Source organism: Ascaphus truei, chromosome 8 (genome assembly GCF_040206685.1).
Source record: "Ascaphus truei isolate aAscTru1 chromosome 8, aAscTru1.hap1, whole genome shotgun sequence".
In the NCBI taxonomy this organism is placed as follows: domain Eukaryota; kingdom Metazoa; phylum Chordata; class Amphibia; order Anura; family Ascaphidae; genus Ascaphus; species Ascaphus truei.
This window is the reverse complement of record NC_134490.1, coordinates 71,102,686-71,118,535: the sequence shown is the minus strand read 5'-3', so window position 1 is coordinate 71,118,535 and position 15,850 is coordinate 71,102,686. Positions and strand designations below refer to the sequence as shown.

The 15,850-nt window shown below is 41.5% G+C and overlaps 1 long non-coding RNA gene across 1 annotated transcript in view; it reads right to left on the bottom strand.

Annotated features, from left to right (window-relative positions):
* Window positions 1–579: 579 nt before the first annotated feature.
* The window catches only part of LOC142501938 (uncharacterized), a 37,822-nt gene continuing 22,551 nt past the window's right edge, over window positions 580–15,850 (bottom strand). Inside the window, exon 3 of the long non-coding RNA XR_012803604.1 lies at window positions 580–1,123. This is a non-coding gene — a long non-coding RNA (uncharacterized LOC142501938). The remainder of the gene's footprint in view (window positions 1,124–15,850) is intronic.

Below are 15,850 nucleotides of genomic sequence, written 5' to 3'. Positions count from 1 at the left end.
CCGAAGAGATGACAATCTAAGAGGTTTGATGGGAAACATACAGAGACAGCAGGTGAGGGAGTAAGTGCTGTAGATGGCAGTGCTTGTCCACACTGGGTGGTAGGAGTGACTGAGTGTGCGACAATAGCCATGAGTGCTATTAGGATGCTTGAATTGTGGCGCGAGTTTTAAGGTTAGTCAGTATTAAATGACAAGGTTAACACCATATACAGGGGAAGAGATGGCAAGCAGACGTGGGTACAATATTTATATTTTATTTTGAAACATCTTGTGGGGGTTTCAAACAAACTGGCACTCAAACTTCTCTGCCAACTACAACAACCATAACATCTATTTTGGAATTTAGCAGGCCAGCCACCAAATGTAACATCTAGGATGGCATAGTGCTTAGTTTACTGAATGTATGCATCTCCTAACTACTAGTTACTACCAGTGTGTTCCAACTCTCAGTAACGCATGGGTGGGAGGATGGGCCCAGGGACATACTATTACCCTGTGAAAAACACTCTTTAGAGTACCTGTGTGTCTAACTGAACACTGACGGTCTAGTAGCACAGGAAAAATAACAGAGATCAGAGATCAAAGAGGCTGAAATTTTAAGACAAACTTAGCTAAGCGTTGCAGCTCCTGCTGTTGACTTACTGTAGGCATTGATTAAGACACACTTGTCAGTGCCAGTAGCTTGTGTCCATCCTTACACCATCATCTCACAGCCAATTTGCAAAGGGCATCATATTCATATTCAATTTTGTGTAGTTCCAAACAAGCCAGCACTCAAACTGCTTTGGCTTCAGCATTTTCCGAGTCTGCCCACAACTGTTCCAAATAATGGAAATGCCGGAGGGGCTTCCCTTCTAGAAGCAGAACTCCTAGAAAAGTGGACCATGGAGCCTGCCTGGTCTTGCTGTGCCATTTTGGAGAAACAGTGGATGATCTCTTCCTTCAGAGGGTGGTGGTGGTGTCCCTCATACACTGACCCTGATCCTTATGCCTGGAGGCAGATGAGGATACAGATGTTCGCTGACAGTGCCTCTTCCAGTGGTCATGGTAATTGCACACGGTGCATTGCCACATCTCCTTTGGCTGTAGCAGGAAACCAAAAAGCCTTCTATTGGAAAATGAGCTGAGGACAGATGAGACTGGGTATCAGAGCGGTGTGGTTCAGATTAGTTCAATTAGCACGTGACCACTTACCTACAAGTGCCAAAGCATGTGATGTGTCTGCTTTGCTATACAAAATATCACAATTCTTGATACAAAAGGAAAACATGAGTCAAGGGAATTACTAATGTGCTTCCTTTTGAATACCTTGTTCTTCGTGCCAGTGAAGGAAAAAGGCAAATGAACTTGCATAAATAATTTAACAAGAAAAATGCAGATCATATTTGAAAAGTTAATTACACAAAAAAACCCAGTTTTGATGATCTTGAAGTAACTCGATTTTTATCTGCAAATATCAAAAGCCACCTTTAGACATTTATATATGTGGAAACAAATGTAACAATATAAATATGACATTTTTAGGTACCTCATTATATTTATTTAATTTTACCAGTACAAATTCCTCAAACAAACATTTACGGTTCTTTTCAGAAATATTGTAATGCTGGTTGTACCTCGCTTGATAGCGTCAGAGATTCCTTTTATGTCAGCAGAAGATTAGAGCGTGCTCTGTTCCCACCATGATGTGGTTGACATGTGCTGCCAGCAGCTTCCAGGTTTAACCAATTAACCTGAGCCATAAGGTTTAAAAGACAGCCTGAGAATACAGCCAGTGTCTCACACAGAGGTCTAGGAGATGGCTGTCAGTATGGAGTCCTGAGAGGCTAGAAGTCTGCCATGAAAGAACTGTGTTTATTGGGTTACTAAATCTGTCAGGGTAAGAACTACTTATTGTAGGTAGACAAAGGCAGTGCACTGCCTGAAAAGATGGAGGAGGCTAACGGTGGCAGAAAGAGAGTTCCTTTATTGGATAAAAGGATCAAACATAACCCCTGGATGTCACAGCAAACGCACACCTACGCGTTTCGGGTTGTGCGCCCTTTATCAAGATTTCATTGTTGTTTACAATAACATTGGAGTGGTCCTAGCGGAAGAATTCATCATTTATTAAGGGGACTTGCTTTTCTTTGATTCACCGGTTACCCACACCCTAAGAACTACTTATTGAATTTTGTTTAGTTAGCCTCCTGCTGGGGTGCACAGCTTTCGGCTGCTAAATGATACGTTCCTTACTGTATACTGTAGTGATGGCTTGCAGCAGACTCTTAAAATATCCTCCATACAGTTCCTGGGTTCACTGCAGTAGATCCCACCTCTTACACAACTTGTGGCTGGATGACCGTTGATCAGTGAGAAAACAGACTGTTTGCAGCAGGAGTGTAATGTTTATGTTGTCCACAGAGATAAAACAAATAACACTGTGGGAACACTGTTGCTTTGAGGCAAAGTAACAACATAAAACCTACTCCACTCAGCACTGGCAAGCTAAGCTGGTTCCCAGTCAAACCCCAGAATGTGTACTGCAGCAGTTCATTGGGAAGTTCTTGCCCTCACAGGTTTAGTAACCCAACAAACATAGTCCTTTCTAAAGCTCCGATTATACAAATGCACTGCAATGCGCGCGCGCATCTATGGTGTCACATTTGCGACGTCGCAGAGCAACGTGCACAAGCACATTCTGTGCGCACGACTGCAGGGGAGACAAGCCTGAGATCCTTATTTCCGTTACTACACTGCCTCTACCACAAATCCTCAAGGGAGACAGCAAATCCAACATGGAGAATCATGAAAACATGTATTGGATGTGGTTCATGGAGAATCCGTTAGTAGGAAGGTGTATTTTAGGAGGTAGACAAACAAATGTTCATCCAATCAGCAACGTGAGCAAACTGGTGAATTTGCTACTTTGTTTGCAGAGCTGCGGAAGCATGATAGAAAATTCTTTGAATATATGAGAATGAGTAAATCTACTTTTGATGATATTTTAGAACGTATAAGGGACTCTATAACACCTACACATACTAATTATTGCTGTATAATAAGTTCTAAAGAGAGACTTATGGTCACCTTAAGGTTAGTATTTTTTATTAAACTGTGTTTTTATTTATTTATTTTGCTAATATTTATATGTGATCGAAGAGTGTGTTTGCCTTTTGTATGACAAAAAAACATCAGTTTAGAGCGGGAGTGATGTGTATGGGTGTATAGATATTTATATATATATATATATATATATATATATATATATATATATATATATATATATATATATTTATTTATTTATATATCTTGAATTTTTTTTATATATATATATACTGTACATATAAACACACGCACGTTCACTCTGTGTTCACTCTATGTATCTATCTTTCACTGTCTCTTTGTATAGTGATATATATACTTTTTAAAAATACATATAATCACTCTCTCACTATAGAAATAGAGGTTGTATGATAACAGAGTTAACGTGCATGTTTATGTGTGTCTATTTCAATATATATATATAACAATATATATCTATATATATATAGATATATATATTATTTTTCCATCCCTATACACCAATAGGGACCACATAGTATCCACACACACTTTAAGTTGTGCTACAAACTCTCACATTTCCACACCCACCCACACCATTTATATCCCCTCTCACTCCACACACACCTTGTGTAGAGCACAGTTTATACTGTGGGCTCTCCATTCATTTTTATTCACACTGATACACATACACACTCTTTCTTCACTTGCTTTCAGTTACCCTTTGACACCTCCAGCCATAAATCTCATCCACACGGGGGAAGGACCAGCACAGATAACATTCCAAGAGACACTGTTTTTAAGTAATCCTTGCTTCATTCATTGTAACATCGCCGGAAGAAGAGATCAGTGTATCTCGAAAGCTCGCACAAATAAAAGTATTTAGTTAGCCACAGAACGGTATCATCTATTTATTTTTTGATTATATATATACATATATATATATATTCATGTAGAGGTATCAGTACCGTGTTAGCCGAGCTTCAATAATAAAAAAAATAAAAAAATAAATAGATGATACCGTTCTGTGGCTAACGAAATGCTTTCATTTGTGCGAGCTTTCGAGATACACTGATCTCTTCTTCCGGCGATGTTACAATGAATGAAGCAAAAGGTAAACTTAAAAACAGTGTCTCTTGGAATGTTATCTGTGCTGTTCCTTCCCCCGGTGTGGATGTGTTTTATGGCTAGAGGTGTTAAATGGTTACTGAAAGCAAGTGAAGAAAGAGTGTGTATGTGTATCAGTGTGAATAAAACTGGACGCAACCCCACATTGGACCGGTACATTGAAAGCTTCAGACACAGCGCCAAAACCACCATCCTGGACAAAGTAAGGAAACAAACATATAATCTGACACTGATGGAGAGGAGAGCCATAGAATTGCTAAAGGCCAACCGCAACATAACAATCAAACCTGCAGACAAGGGAGGAGCAGTGGTCATAATGAACACCACAGACTACCTGCGGGAAGCACACAGGCAACTCTCTGATTCAAGGTATTACACCCAACTGCAGGAGGATCCAACTAAAAAATACATGCGAGAACTCAACAGGATCATTAAAACACTCCCGATCCGCACAAGAGAACAAATTCTGGACCTGATACCAGCTAACCCAAAACCTGGCACATTCTACATGCTCCCTAAAATTCACAAAGAGGGCAACCCTGGGCGCCCTATTATCTCTGGATCTGGCACACTTACCGAGAATATTTCTGGCTGGGTGGAGGGCATTCTAAAACCACTTGTCAGGAACACACCCAGCTATATCCAGGATACCACCGACCTGCTAAACAAACTGAATGCAATTGGCCCCCTCCCAACAGGAACACTACTAGCAACCATGGATGTAGAGTCACTTTATACCAACATCCCCCACGAGGATGGGATTTCAGCCTGCAGATACTTTCTGGGACCGCAGGAGCCCCTCACAGAGACAGTGACTAAATGCATCGAATTTATTCTGACCCATAACTACTTCACATTTGGAAATGACACATACCTTCAGACAACCGGGACCGCTATGGGTACTCGAATGGCGCCACAGTATGCCAATCTGTTCTGCGCAAAACTGGAAAGTGACTTTCTGTCCACCTGTCACTTGAAACCCCTTACATACCTTCGCTACATCGATGACATCCTCCTGATTTGGACCTCTGGCGAACAGGATCTCCTACAGTTCTATGACAACTTCAATACTTTCCACCCGACCATCAACCTCAAACTCACCCATTCCCCGGTTGAAGTACATTTCCTAGACACCACCATTACTATAAAGAACAACCAACTACAGACCTCTGTATACCGCAAACCTACAGACAGAGCCAGCTATTTGAGGGACAACAGCTTCCACCCGACACACACCAAACATGCAACCATCTACAGTCAAGCCATACGATACAACCGGATATGCTCCGACACAGCAGACAGAGACCAGCGGATTAAAGCCTTGCGATCAGACTTTATAAACCGTGGATATAACCACAGAATTGTAGATCAGCAAATTCACAAAGCCACCAGAATACCAAGAAGTGATCTCCTTGAATACAAACAGAAGGAGACAAGCGACAGGGTACCTTTGGTGGTCACATATAACCCACACCTAGGAGCCCTACGCAAGATCGCCAGGAAACTACAACCCATCCTCCAGGAAGATACAAGACTGCAACAGGTCTTCCCTGAAGCACCCTTATTATCATACAGACAACCCCATAATCTCAAGAATATTATGGTGAGGAGTAAAGTATTCAGCAGTACAACTGAATGCGGACAAAACCATGCCAGGACCCAAGATGCAAAACCTGCGCAATGCTCTACACAGCGGACACAATACAAATACCACACAGGAATCGGGAATACGAAATCAGAGGAAGGTTCACCTGTTCTTCCAGCAATGTCGTGTACCTCATCATGTGCATGAAATGCCCAGGGGGCTGCTACTACATAGGTTGAGACAGGGCAGGGGCTAAACAAGAGAATGAACCTGCATCGCCACAGCATCACACGCGGTACAAGAGACAGTCCTGTTGGCGAACATTTCTCTGACTCTGGCCATAAGATGAACGATCTGAGGGTTGCCATACTCAAAGGTAATCTTAAAACCCCGAAAGAGAGACGGTTGCATGAATACAAATTTATGCAACTGTTCGGGACACTTAGCAGTGGCCTTAACAGAGATCGAAATTTTATGAGTCATTACTGACAGTAGTGAACTCTCGTCCCATAAGCGCTAAAGGCCATGTCTGTACATACTGTGCTATATGTATGCACACACAGCTGTCTCTCACACATACTAATACTCCTTGTTTTTCCATCCCTATATACCAATAGGGACCACTAAGTATCCACACACACTTTTAGTTGTGCTACTAACTCTCACATTTCCACACCCACCCACACCATTTATATCCAGTCCCACTCCACACACACCTTGTGTAAAGCACTGTATATACTGTGGGCTCTCCATTCATTTTTATTCACACTGATACACATACACACTCTTTCTTCACTTGCTTTCAGAAACCATTTAACACCTTTAGCCATAAAACACATCCACACCGGGGGAAGGAACAGCACAGATAACATTCCAAGAGACACTGTTTTTAAGTTTACCTTTTGCTTCATTCATTGTAACATCGCCGGAAGAAGAGATCAGTGTATCTCGAAAGCTCACACAAATAAAAGCATTTCGTTAGCCACAGAACGGTATCATCTATTTATTTTTTTATTTTTTTGATTATATATATATATATATATATATATATATATATATATATATATATATATATTGTGATGCCATCACTGTCCTCTAGGGACTGGAACAGTGCAGTATGTGTGCTTTCCAGTCCACAGAGAGTTAATTCCTCAAAGAGAAGCCAACAGCAGCTGCTAACTAATGGAGTCAATCAGCCTGGTCTGAGTGAACAAGGAAGTGGTTTAAAAGACAGACTGAAAGCTGCTATGCTGAGACTATTTTCCCAGAGAAGGTGGGATGATAGACGCTGGTACAGAGGACCTACAGAGGAGTTTCTCTGGGCTCAAAGTGGGGCTGAGTTCCCTTAGGAAGAAAGGAGGAGAGACCATGCTGAAGCAGGGACGGTTGCTCCAAAAGAACTAAGATAAGCAAAACCCTTATTATTTTATACAGAGACTGTGTTACATTGTGGCATATGCCAGGACATGTTTTTTTATTGTATTGTATGTCTTTATTTATATAGCGCCATTAATGTACATAGCGCTTCACAGTAGTAATACAGGGCGGTAATCAAATAAATAACAGATAATATAAATAACAAATCATGGGAATAAGTGCTTAAGACATAAAAGTAACATTAAGGAAGCTTACAGTCTAATTGGTAGGTAGGAAGAACGTACAGAGGCAGTAGGAGGGAGTTCTGGTAAGTGCGTCTGCAGGGGGCTAAGCTTTATGGCTTGGGAACCAGCTTAGCTGGCCATCCAGTTAGCAAGGGCTAAAACTATGGTGTATTCAGTTTTCCCTAAAGGGAATAGGTGTTATTTTTATGTGTTGTTTTGATTTAAAGGGACAGTGAAATAAATCCCATGTAAGAGAAGTATGAAGTTTCCTGCCTTTTAGATATACAAGTGTATTGTACACATGGCATTATATACCTCTTTATTATATATTATATAAAAAATACTAATACAAATTTCAATAAGAAAAAAAAAATCAATAAGTAACAAAAAGATTTTAGTTGGTAAATAGCTTCCTGTTGTGCTGAAGAACTCATTGTCTCCGGCTCTATAATGTCTCCGGAAAACAGTAAAGTTATTATATATACGCCAATGAGCGAAGGGGGGGAGGAGGAAGTAGCTACGGGAGGGAGGTGCCTTGAGAGGGAAATCTGTGAGGCAGCCGTGCATGGATTTCCCTCCCTCTCCCCCCTCACCCGTGCATAGCTCTTCCCTCCCCTCCCTCCAAAATGTAGGGGGGGAAGTGTGTGTTGTGCACAGCCCGGGGGGGAGGGGGGCGGCGAACAGGACGGCCACGCCCCCCTTGTCATTGCCCCTGCCCACCTGACCCGTTTGGCAACGCCCCCCAAGCGCGCATCACAGTTCTCTGCAGACCGCAAATCACGCTGCACTGACTTGCACGCGCCGCCGGCAAGCAAGGCAGCCATGCGGATGCGTGCAGCGGGGCCTCAGCCTAACAAGGTAAGGTGGGATACAGCTTGAAAGCAGTTCTACTTAGAAAAATATCATATTCTCTAGCATTAGCAGTTTGTAAAGTCACTGTGGTCAAGCTCTGTATATTTTAGGAAGGGCAAATCTAAAAGTAGTTTCATAGCTTTCCTTTATGGAAAACTGTAAGTTTCTCCATGGCAACAATCTGCCATACTCCAAGCTCCATGAGCTAAGAGGAGTGGGTCCTGCAAACTTCCAATAAAGAGATAGATTTAGCTCGGACATACAGAGCATCTGGGTAATATACAGGGTTTGGGCCGTGTCATTTAACATAAAAGTTTCTGGCTTCAAAGGGATCCTATCCCTCTTTGTAGGGAATCTCTGACCTCAGACCAGTATTGTTGGATTGTGGGTGAATTCACAACAAATATGATAGAATAACCTCTAATAGCCACAATTTCTCAAAGAGATCCAACACATTAGGAAAGTTCACTTTGAGTCACGCAAGTGTATAGTACCAGCTAACAAGCACTATTTATTGCACCTCCCTAATCTTAGTGGACCTACAGGAAGAGCCTTTTTGTGCCAGATCCAAGCCTACTGCACCGACACACTTTATTCGAGCAAATACCCGGTATGTACCTGGCAGATACCTGGAATGCGCCGCTCCTCACCTCTGGCAAGCCCCGTTGCATTTGCCTTCCCAGCCTGGGTTCATGCCTGGCTGATGGGCGGCTGATCTGTTAAATGATAATGATTAGGATTTAATAGGCTGCAATGCTTCGCGTGTCTACCAGATGGCATAAATTCATGAATTGTAATGCAGTATATATATATGTACTGTGCAGTATTGCAGCCAGCGGGAATAAAATGCTTCAATCCCTGCCGGAAAATAACTCAATGCACTCGGGCAGAAAACAGTCACAAACCTCAAAACACCCGGGTATACCCGAATTCGTGGGACTAGCCGAGCTCGAATAAAGTGTGTCGCCAGTGTAGGTCTCACTGCCCATTTGGGTACCTAGATCCTGTTCCCAGAAAGTTTGATATTTAAGTTTAGATGTCATTACAAAGTTATAGTTACAGGAAATTATACCTTTTTGTTAAGTGTTTGTCAATTAACAAGCTATCAAATAGTCTAAGAGACCTGCTAAAAAAAAAGGTATTAACAGCGAGAGAGGTAATCCAGTGTTGGAGTTGTAGGTAAGGGGCGATAATGAGCATATCGCCTTCTATACAGGAATAATAATCAGGATAAATAACATAGGCCGTTGTTTTTGTTCCAATTATTAAAACAACTGTATCTGTTTGGGAGGAAAATCTGGTTTGTAGCCATTGGGAGCCAAAGACACAGGATATGAAGTCAGATTAAAGAAGCATACCAACAAATCTCAAGTCTGAAGAGAACATATTTGTTTGTATGTAATAGTTTTGATTCTCTTGGTCTGTTCTTAGCTTAAGTCCACAAAGCGTCCCAAGGGAGATATTTTAAAATGTAGCTTGTTCATTGCTAATAGCATTATTAAACCAGTGCCATATTGTCTTTAACTGGGTAACATAATAATATGTGTGTATGGTGCAATCCCAAACCATCCCGTATCCCTCTGTAAATACATAGCATTGTTATTTGTTCTACGTTTCTTCTTATACCATACAAAGTCTAGAATTCATTTTTAGATTCTATCTAACATAGTTCTAGGGATCTTCACCGGCAGGGATTGAATTATACATGGAAATGGAGGAAGAACTGACATCTGAAGAGCAGCTACTTTACCTAGCCAAGACACACCATTACGGTCCCAGGAATCCAACATCTTTTTGAGTTTTTTTAAAAAGTGGGGTAACATTAACTTTATAGAAATTATGGTATTGTGGAGTAATGACTTCATAGATTTTCTGTCCAGCCAAACAAAAAGTTAAGCTGAAGGCCGTTGGCCTCCAGTGCATGAGTATTTCTGATTAGGATTTCTGATTTTTGGTTTAAAAAAACCTCCAGAAATATGACCGTATTTCTCAAGCTCTTGCATTAGAAATGGCAATGTAGAAGGTTTAGAAACAAAGAGAATATCAGCGGCAAACCGGGCTGTCTTATCAGATTGTATTCTGTGAACGGTTCTATAACAAGAGCGAAGATTAGAGGGGACAAGGGACATCCTTGGCGAGTATTTCTTTTCAACAGCAATGGGCTGGATAAGCAACCTAGTCTTCACTCCATCTAAGAGTTGACTGCAAAGGGCCAAAACCCAACCAACAAAATTGCAGACAAATCCTGCTCTTATCGAATAAATTGGCAATTAATCCTATTGAAATCTTTGTCGGCGTCTAGGGAGATCACAATAGATTTATCTTTTGGGGAGTTTACATGAGCTATGACATGTATTGCACTACGAGACTCGTCTTGGAAAATCAGATCTGGACAGTCTCTGTCTAATTTATTCATCAGAACTTTGGCAAAGATTTTCACATGTAAATTTAGCAAGGATATTGGTCTGCAATTAGAACACAAAGTGTGGTTTATAGATCACAGAGATAAGTGCTTCTAGGGTTTGTTTACAGAAGGGCAAAGACGTTTTAAAGCCTCTTATAGAGTTTATGCAATTTAGAAACAATTAGGGTTATACATTTCTTGGGAAAACTAGCTGTAAACCAATGAGGGCCAGGCAGTTTTGAGGTTTTCAATTGTTTAATAGCAAATGTAATTTCTGACTGAACTCTCTATCTAGAATGTCGGCTTGAGCCATTGGAATGTGTGGTAGATCACAAGAATCTAAATATGGGGAAATATGTGCCATTGAAGGAGAATTAGGGGGGTATAAAGTTTATTATAGAACTCAGTGAAGATTCCAGTAATTTCTTTAGACGAATAAATCGGTTGGTTTTGTTGATTTTTAATGCAATTAACAAAACTGTCATTTTGTTGTTTTTGCAATGTATTTTTAAGAAGTTTACCTGGACTATTTCCCCATTCATAGAACTTCTGCTAGGTCCTTTTCATTTGGTAATCTACAGCTCCCATTTTTACAGTATAAACAAAAAGAGAAGGATTAAAGCGCTAAAAAAAACAATAAATACTGTGATGACTGTAATTAAGCACTAAATGCTATGCTGCTGGAGTAAAACTGGTCCTTAGAAGCTTTTTGAATGTAGTAAACAGGAAAAATCCAACGCAAAAAAACACAAGTGATGGAGAAAGGAAAAAAATATAGTATAATACAATTTTAAATAGCTGTGATGTTGAGACTGAATGATAGGTATTGCACTCCACATTAAGTGCCTATAATTTAGGCATTGAATCATAAAGTGAATCTCCTTCTTTGTATACAGGGATTTGTTCATGTGGTTTGTAAGAGAAAAGAAAAACAGGGCATACATAGCTCAATATGTATAATAAACCTTTACATTTAGGCCAAGTGAATTAAAAACCTCTACAATATAGGCATTCTTTAAACCATTGAATTTTGAGTGGAAACTATCAGTGTAGTGCAGAAGACTTCTGCTCCTTCACATCACATGCGGGTTCTCACGAAGTCTCACTGAGTGCTTCCAGAGTCTCTAATCTTACTGCTTGTCCCACTGGTATCTCTAGATATTCACATGGTGCAGCCATGTGTGGGAGGGGGAGTGAGACTCCGTTACAGTCTTGTCAGTGTTTAAAAACAGTTTGTATTGGGAAATCCAGTTTTCGAGTCTCAAAAAGTCAGACTGAAGTATGTGTTGAAGGTCAGAGAGGCTATGGCTGTGTGCATATAGGATTGTGTCATCTGCATAAATGTGTATTGAGGCTTCCTTACAAGCTGTGGGAAGATCATTAATGAACACTGAGAAGAGTAGGGGCCCCAGAACAGAGCCTTGCGGGACACCACAGGTGATATCCAGGGGGTTGGAGTTAGAGCCTGAGATGGACACATGTTGGGATCTTCCTGATAGGTAGGACTGAAACCAGTTTAAAGCATGTTTCCCTATTCCAGAGCTCTGGAGTTTGTTAAGCAGGATAGCATGATCAACTGTGTCAAAAGCCTTTGCAAAATCTAGGAATACTGCACCAGTGAGTTGTCCCCGTTCCATTCCACACTGGATTTCATTGCAAACTTTTAGCAGGGTAGTTACGGTGGAGTGTTTGGGACGAAACCCAGATTGGAATTGGCTAGGGAAATTTGTCTTGGTATAGAAATCGCTTAATTGGGAGTGGACACATTTTTCCATGACTTTGGATAGAATTGGGAGAAGTGAGATTGGCCTGTAGTTTGAGACAGTGTTTTTGTCCCCACTTTTGAAGATTGGGACAACTCTGGCAGTTTTCCAGGTCTTAGGGATATGGCTTGGAGACAGGATAGAGTTGACTATGGATGCAATTGGTTTGGCAATGGCTGGGGCACCAAGTCGTAGGAACCTAGATTGTAGTAAGTCGGGTCCACATTGGCTGCTTAGTTTTAGTTTGAGGAGCGCTTGTATAATCTCCTCTTCAGATACTGGGCCAAATTGAAAATTGTGGGCAGTGTTGGGAGGGGGTGGGACTGTAGGGGTACTCCCAGGATGAGATTCAGGTTTGTGGTTTGGGCTGCGTTTCACTAATAAGTTAGTGGCACACCCCACAAAGTAATCATTGAACGCATTTGCAATGTCAGTGGGGTTTGTCAGAGTAATATCCCCCTTAGTGATATTACTTGTTTTTTTATGGTTAGGAGGCTGGAATATATTGTTGATAACCTTCCAGAAGTTAGCTGGGTTTGATGTATTCTGGTGGAGATTGTCAGAGTAATATTGTGCTTTTGCATGCCTTGTTTGTCTTGTGCACATGTTCTGCATGCATCTGTAGTGATTGAGATCCTTGGTAGTGCCAGTTACTTTGTAGCTTTTCTACAAGGCATCCCTGAACTTGTAGAGTGCTATAAGGTCAGGTGTAACCCATGGAAGGTGGGCCCCCCGTACCCTTATTTTGCGTAGTGGAGCATGGGTATCGCAGAGTTTTAAGAACTCGGATTGGAAATAGTCGAGTACAGAATCAGGGTCGGGAATTAAATCGATTCTGTGCCATGGGCAGTTGGTAAGGTCATCCAGAAACTGTTGTGGGTTAAAGTTTTTAAATGTTCTAGTGAGGAGAACTTTAGGGCTTGAATGGGGCGGTTTAATTTTTCTTACACAGTACACTATTGAATGGTCACTGAAAATATCAGGAAGGATGCCAGAGGATTGGATTCTGCTGGGGTTTGAGGAGAGAATCCAGTCTAGCAAGGAATGGTTATGCGATTTCAGGTTTATCCGTGTGGGTTGGGAAATGAGTTGCGATAGGTTAAGTGACTTGAGTTGTATCTGGATTTTGTGGTTTTTAGGGTCAAGCCAATTGAAGTTGAAATCCCCAAGAAGTAGCAGCTCACTCTTCTCATTCAGAGAGGAAATGGACCCAAGAAATTGGGTGATATCAGTCAGGGATTGTCGAGCGGCTTTAGGGGGGCGGTAGATGCCAGCAAGCAAGATGGGCTTAGAAAAGGGGAGGCAGATTTTGCCAACTAGAATTTCAAAAGAGGGTGGGCTTGGTGGGCAATTTAACAGTGTAAATTGTAATGTGTCTGCAATATAAAATAACACCCCTCCTCCTCTCTTTGACCTATCTCTCCTAAAAATGGAGTATCCCTGAATGGCAATATTTGCATCAGGGGTTTTAGGGGATAGCCATGTTTCTGTAAGAACGATGGCTTTGGGTTTATGCATAAGGCACCATGCCCTTAGTTCGTCCAGTTTGGGCAGCAGGCTCCGGATGTTTATATGGGCGACAGATAGCCCTTTTTGGAATTTAAAGGTGGAATTCTCAGGGGCATGGGACAGAGCTGAAATGGGAGGACCTGGGTTAGGTTCAATATCACCTGCTAAAGAGAGTAACAGTGATTTATTCGACCTATTTGCTGTTACAGCATAGCACTGTATTGCATAGTATTTCAGCAGCACACTGGTTCACCGCTTCTTATAAAGTTGAATAGCTTCCCAAATCTAAAGATATTTTCCAGTGATAATAAGCAGTTTTGCACATTTTGCTAATACGGGCATCAAAAGAGAAGGACGGATTAAGAAGAATGCACACATTTCAGAGAGGGATTATGTAGAATGCTCAAATCATCCTAAATAAATTAATCTAATAATCCTTTTTAATCATCCCATGTGAGCAAAAAATTACTTTTTTCTGTCATTAGTCATTTCATTCTGTGTGGGCAAGCACTTATCTAAAATGCTGACATCTAAATACCATGCTCAATTGCAATGCATTATTTAAAGCAGCCGTTCACCCTAATTTCATCTTGTTTTTACAGTGTTGGAAAATGTAGTTAATAAGTTTTTATGTTTTCTTCAGTGATCAGACTTTCCTCAAGGTTGCCATGGACATGCTATGAGTTCTGTACAGCAATCTTGCTTTATGGACTGAGAGTGATAGAGAAAATGAAGGGGAGAGTGTGAGAGTGAGTGGAGAGGTGCGAGTATGACAGAGAGGGAGAGGTGAGAGAGAGAGGTGGGAAAGAGAGAGGGGGGAATGAGATGGGGAGGGAGAGTGGTTGAGAGAGGGTGGAGGAGAGAGAGAGAAAGAGGGTGGGGAGAATGAGAGACAGAGGGTGGAGAGGTGAGAGGGAATCGGAGACAGAGGGGAGGGGGGATGAGAGATAATTTGACGTGAATAGTTTGTTTATTTGCAAGTGCAAATTGATTTAAAAAAAAAAAAAAAAAGTCTACCAATTTGGGGCAGGGGGCTGGAGAGATTTTTAGTAATTTGGCCAGTTGCAGGGAGGAGAAAAGCAGCATCTGTGTACAGACACAACTCGTACAGGACTCTCTGGATGCCGACATCTGCGTGTCTGCAGTTGTGTCTGTCTCAGAGCAATGACATTTTTTTAATTGATGTAAGTGCATTATCTTTTTATCCGCAAAATAAAGAGATCTACACTATGTAGCCTTTTCTGTCTTCCTGAGAGGTAATCTGAGATTGTGTGGCGGAGAGAGATCCAGTATTTCACCAGTAATATACTGCACCGACACACTTTATTAGAGCAAATACCCGGTATGTACCTGGCAGATACCTGGAATGCGCCGCTCCTCACCTCTGACAAGCCCCGTTGCATTTGCCTTCCCAGCCTGGGTTCATGCCTGGCTGATGGGCGGCTGATCTGTTAAATGATAATGATTAGGATTTAATAGGCTGCAATGCTTCGCGTGTCTGCCAGATGGCATAAATTCATGAATTGTAATGCAGTATATATATATATACTGTGCAGTATTGCAGCCAGCGGGAATAAAATGCTTCAATCCCTGCCTGGAAAATAACTCAATGCACTCGGGCAGAAAACAGTCACAAACCTCAATACACCCGGGTATACCCGAATTCGTGGGACTAGCCAAGCTCGAATAAAGTGTGTCGCCAGTGTACAAATAACCCAAGCAGTCAAAATGAAGTGAGAATACAAGAACTGCTGATATTCTGAGCATTCAAAAGTTATCACTAAGCTCTGAAACCATCAGTGGTCTCCAAGTCAATCAAGTCTAGCTTACACAAGCAAAAAGGCATACAAATATCTGTCACGAGTGCTCACCACAAACAACGCTGGGCCGCAAAGCTGAGGTGGGGATATTGATAGCTACCGACCAACAACCGAGCAGCCACGTCCGGAGTGCAGAGTGGTAGTAT